General features: G+C 36.2%; 1 protein-coding gene across 1 annotated transcript in view; it reads right to left on the minus strand.

Annotated features, from left to right (window-relative positions):
• LOC101898919 (potassium channel subfamily K member 1) overlaps nt 1-5,311 on the minus strand; it is a 55,249-nt gene extending 49,938 nt beyond the window's left edge. Inside the window, exon 1 of the mRNA XM_059122938.1 lies at nt 5,104-5,311. The gene's annotated coding sequence lies outside the window, so the exon portion shown is untranslated. The remainder of the gene's footprint in view (nt 1-5,103) is intronic.
• Nucleotides 5,312-6,000: the final 689 nt, after the last annotated feature.

Below are 6,000 nucleotides of genomic sequence, written 5' to 3' on the forward strand. Positions count from 1 at the left end.
AAGAGAGAGATTGAAAAATAAGTAAAGCCACGTTCATTATCCTTTTTGTGCGATTCATCTGCCTTCATTACTAAAAATAAACTTTGCCGTTTTGTTTGTGGACTTTTTTGTTTGTTTTTTTTCTGAAACATTTCTTGACATTAAAAATGGCCAATTTAATTCAGCCGTAGGCGTTACCCCGGACCAAGAAGAGCATCTGACAAATTTCTTCTCTGCTCGGTGTGTGTGTATTTGTGTTGTTTGTGAATTGAAGAAAATGTTGGAGTATCGTTATTACAAAAAAAAATATGCAAAACATTTTGAAATAAGTTACTGCCGGCAGCAAATCTATTTTCTACATTACATTCTTATTTAATATTTTACAAGAAAATGACTCACTCTTTAAGGCACGCATTTGTAATATTTTAGATTCTGGGGAAGGAAATTATGCCAGTTTCGGAGATATGGGCATGCGGGATGGGATTTTATAAATGGTTGTAATACACTACAATATATTTATATAAATACTCAGCAAAAATTTGGCAGCTTTATACGTCGAATAAGTCATTATATGGTGATGTAAACAAACTACATTCTGCATTACCAGTAGTTTGAAAATAACGGGGTTTTCCTTAAAAATGTGCTAGATCCAAAAAGGAAGGTTGCGAGTTCGAGACTCGGCATCGACAACGACAACAAAAGAACAAATTGTAAAATGGCTAAGATGTTGATCAGAGGATTGCTAGTTCAATACCAGCAGCTGGTATTCGGGTGGCATGCAATTTTAAAAACAAGTAAAAAAACAGTAAGAAAGTTTTTATACCCTCCAACATTTGGAACGAATTAGGAAATTTTCAAAAAAAAAATAAATAAAAACTTGGTGGCTCTTTCCGAAACCTAGGTATTCCCTGCCTTACCCCCTGGTAAACATTACCATCGTTCTCCACTAATAAACAAACGTTGTTTTCATAAAAACAACAATAAAGGGATAAAGCCTGACCATTTTGGCAACAACAACATATTACGGTATCCCGAACAAACAAGCCACACTGTTCTAATAAATAAAATCCATTAAAAATTTTGTTAAAATCTTAAAAATACCGAATAGATTTCATTCAATTTCAGGAGATAAAAGCACTCAGTACTCGGAACTCCTTGTGTGAATTTTCAGACAATTCCATTTGAAAATGTGACTAAAATCATCAAAATGCCGAATATCGGGAGGCATCGTTATATGGAGGATATACGATATCGTGGACCCATATAGACAATTCTCGTCCAGAGGAGCAAACTACTCAGAAGGAACTCCTTGTGTGGATTTTAAGACAATTTCATTGAAAAATTTGGCTACAATCACAAAATACCGAACATCGGGGAGGTACCGTCCCCTTATGGGGACTATAGGATATCGTAGACAGATATGGCCCATCTTGGAACTTGACCTGCCTGCACACAAAAGACTGGTCTGTGCAAAATTTTAGCTCAGCTTATTTTGAAAAATGAGCTCGGGCTAAAGCCATTGAAATTCAAAAAGTGCAAGAACTTACAACGCTACAGGAAGAAAATAGACTCAAAGGAGCTAAAGAGATGCTTCGCTTGTCCGAAAGTGGTGGACTGCCGAATTCGGTTCTCTCCGAAGAGAAAACATTCGTTGTCCAGCAGTTTGTAAACAAACAGAATGATCGCGTTTATTTGCCAAAGAGGTCAGTTGAAAATGTGCACCTTATGTTGGCCACCAGAACTCAAGCGCCGGCCATGGTGATGGTGTGGGCCGCCATAACAGCCGATGGTCACTCTCCGCTCGTATTAAACGACCGTGGCATCAGAATAAATGCCGAATATTATCGCGAAAATATTCTGGAGGGTGTATTAAAGCCATGGGGAGCAAACATTTTGCCGTAGACCTTGGACATTCCAACAGAACTCAGCACCATCACACTCAGCACGCGCCACCCAAGAATGGTTACAAAATGAGTTTTTTCGCTTCAATTCCAGTGCACAATGGCCACCAAAATCTCCGGATACCAATCCGTTGGAGTATTGTGTCTGGAGAATTTTGGAAAGCAAGGTTGGCACTAAAAAATACCAAAGTGTCAATCACCTCAAGCAAGCGCTTCGCCGGGAATGGGTCAAAATACCGCAAAGTAATATTTGGGCAGCGTGTGACGGTTTCATTGGCCGTTTGAAGGCCATAGTTCGTGCCAAGGGTGACCAATTCGAACAAATCTCAACTTATTCTAAAATTTGATGCTATTTCCGACATTTTTTGCTTTCATTCAATAAAATAAAAAAAAATGTAAAAATTATGTCGCATTTGTTTTATCTCACCCTGTATATATATGTATACGAAGTTGGATGAAAATCGCTGACTTGTTTCATGTGTTATAATAATTTAGGATCTCTTGTCAGACGGAAATATTAGCCTCTTGTAATGGTATCAGAAGGAGTAGGTCGATAAATACCATATTCTCATCAGATCTCTTGTTGAGAGATATCTTTATTTAGATAAACCAAATTTCTTTCGCATGCTATGAGAGATACAATTACTCAAAATGTCGATCCTTCGAAAACAATCGCACTTTTACATGACATTTTATAGGACCTTTTGTGGTCAACATTTTAAATCTTTGTGGGGGTCATAAAGAGAAAAGGATCATTCGATTCTGCTCCAACTTGCAAATCCTAATATTTGCCCCCCACTCCATCATATACCTCTCACACAAAAGGTTAACATTTTGAATAGTTACACGCCTTATAAAATACGAAAAAGCCATTCAATTTTCTTCAAATTTCATACATCCCAAGAAGTCGTAATATATCGGTCCACTCTTTCGGTTACCTCCCCCACAACGGTTCAAAATTTTCAATAGCCATGAAAGTAGTAAAATGTGAAATTAGCATCCGATATCTTTCAAACTCAGCACATCTCAATATTCCTATCAATACAGTATCTGTTGCGGAGATGGATAGATATCCGCCGACTCTTTCTGGTAACTCTCCTACAAGGGGTCAAATTTTTGAATAACCGAAACGATCATAAAATGTGAAATACGCATCCGATTCATTCTAAACTTCATGCATTCCAATATTTTACTAACACAAGATCTGGTTCACTCCTTCTGGTATCTTGTCCACAAAGGATAAAAGTTTTGAATAATTATATCTCTCATAACATGTGAGAGAAGTCAGCGATTTTTTTATAAAATTTCGTGTGTCTCAATATTTTTGTTAACCATATATCTTATAAATATTTCGGTTCAATTCTTCTGGCTAAGCTTTTGACTAACCACTATTCCAGATTTGGCCTGTATCGACTCAATATGTGATAATTTTTGAAAAATGTTTAAATGTGCGCCATTTTCCAGATACTAGATATTAGGATCTGGTATATGGCGCGCTAGTCGATACAGGCCAAACCTTGCAATGTTTATATCAGACTTAGGTCTGATACGGAACCTCCCCCATAAAAAGTTAAAACCTTTAACAGTCAATATATATAAATAAGCTGGTATGGGAGGAGGGTATACATCTGTCGGCAAAATCGACTGATACTTTTTAACTTTTTAAATATTTAACCAGTAAAAAGCAGCTAAATTAGGCCGGGCCGAACTCTTAATACTCTCCATCATTTGGAAGGAAATTGAAAATTTACGAAAAAAACCGACAGATACCGCTTAAATGAAAGCCGTTATATGGGGACAATAAGTAGTTTTTTGTCATAGAATGTAGTACCCATTAAAATTTTCAAATGCGAAATTTGAAAAAATTCCGGTGAATAATGTAGCTTAAATTATCAAAATACCGAATATCGGGAGGAACCGTTATATGCATATGAATTTTTCGGCATAGACTGTTGTACCCCTTACTAACTTTGAATACGAAATATGAAATAATTCCGCTGAATATTGTCGCTAAAATCATGAAAAGACCGAATATCGGGAGGTACTGTTTTATGGGGGCTATACGATATCATGGACCTATATAAACAATTATTTTCCAGGCGGTAAAGTACACCCAACAATTCCACTGAAAAATGCAGCTAAAAACATCAAAATACCGAATATCGGGAGGTAGCGTTATATGGGAAATATACGATATCGTGGACCGATTCTGTTACAGGCGGTAAAGTGCCCACAAAGAACTCCTTGTATAGAATTTTAGACAATTCCATTGAAAAATGTGCTAAAATCATCAAAATACCGAATATCGGGGCGTTACCGTTATATGGGGGCCATACGATATCGTGGACCGTATAGCCCATCTTTGCCTGCAGACAACAGACTGATCTGTGCAAAATATTAGCTTCCTATCTTAATTCGTTTTGACTCTAGCGTGATTACAACAGACGGACAGACGGACGGAATTTTACGCTAATCAAGAATACTTTGTCATCGCTAAAGTTATTATTTCGATGAGTTACAAACGGAATGACGAACTGAATATACCCTCCATATTATGTATGTTGAAGGGTATAAAAAAGGTACAGAGGATAAAAATCCACTTTGTGATATGTCCCCATCCATCCTAATAGGAGACCAATATTAAGCAGATATTGGAGGAAATTACTTCAAAATTCTGATAACCATTTGATAGGAGGCCATACTTTAACTGTACCGATATTCTTTTCTATCAACTACCCTAAGGATGATTTAATGTAAAAATATAGTTTAAACGAAGTACATTTTAACAGATTATATAGTCCGGCAACCTATATTCTTTGCTGAGGAGGTCGAGTCTGTTTCTTAAAAACATTAATCATTTTAAATTATAGCAAAGTGTTACTCAAATTCAGTGCCAAACTAAAATTATAAATACATTTCAAAATCTCATACTTTGGACACCGCAAAAAACATATACATACGAATTTTCTACGAAAAATTATCATAGTTTAAAGCTTACGTGGGTTGACGCTGACATTTACACTAACTTTAAATATTTTTGCTTTTCGGTAACCCAGTATATCCTTTTGGATTTAAAACATTCTTTTGAGCATTGCTTCAGCTTTTCACAATTTCAGGAATGTTAATAATCTTTGGAGGAATTTCAAATATTTTAAACAAGAGACCACAAACCACTCTCTGCCTTCGTATTTTTTTCTCGTATTTTTTTTTTTTTGCTACTTACATGAAACTTCCGCTGCTGTAAGTTGATGCCGAAAAAAAATATTTAGTAGTTTTTTTTTTTTGGTTTTTCTCTTCTCTCCCTTTCCTGTTGTTGCCTGCAAAACACACAGTCAACTTCGCACTTTAAAAAGGTTTAATATAAGTAAAAACACTTTTTTTTTCGGTCGGACGGCGTACTTTAAGTAATTTGGGAACTTTCTGTTACGATTTTGTAGTAATTCGAATATTCTTTTCACATTTAACGTTTAATCGTTTGCCCTCCGGTTACTCGGTTTCACTTTAGTTTGTTGCAGCAAAGCAATTAATTTTCAATTTACTTGAGAAGTTGTAGTGCTTTTAAAGCTTCTTAAATCCTTAAATCACTTAATAATCGCCTTAAAGATGAATTAATGGTGGGGGAGGTTGGCATAGGTTGGCATATAGGTTTTGTCGGCGCCTTCCTTCCTTCCTCGCTCACACTCTGTCGCTACTGTCGTTGTTCTATTTTTAATTGAACGGATCACAGGATGTTTTCACTTTCAGCCATTAAATGAATGTTGTTAACATTGAATTCCAGGCGAGTGTTTGGTTGTTTTTTGTGTTTGTGTGGGTGTTCGGTTTGTGTGAGAACTCCAAGAGTATTTTTACCGATTGGGTATTTTCGTATCCAACGAGAAACGAAAGAAAAAAACACGAAGTTAATTACAAAAATAATTCTTCTTCCTCTTCTACTGGTGGGCCGAAAAACGTTCTGTTTAAGTTTAGGTAGGACCAAAACACATCTGTTTGGGATTAGAGGGGCTCCTCCAGAGAAAGAGAACGAGTGAGCGAGCAAGCGAGAGGCAATGAGTGAGAACTTTGTTACTTAAAATTTAATCCACTTTTGACGTATTTCACAAAACTTTTTACTTTAATCAAA

Source organism: Musca domestica, unplaced genomic scaffold (assembly GCF_030504385.1).
Source record: "Musca domestica strain aabys unplaced genomic scaffold, Musca_domestica.polishedcontigs.V.1.1 22, whole genome shotgun sequence".
Taxonomy (NCBI): Eukaryota; Metazoa; Arthropoda; class Insecta; order Diptera; family Muscidae; genus Musca; species Musca domestica.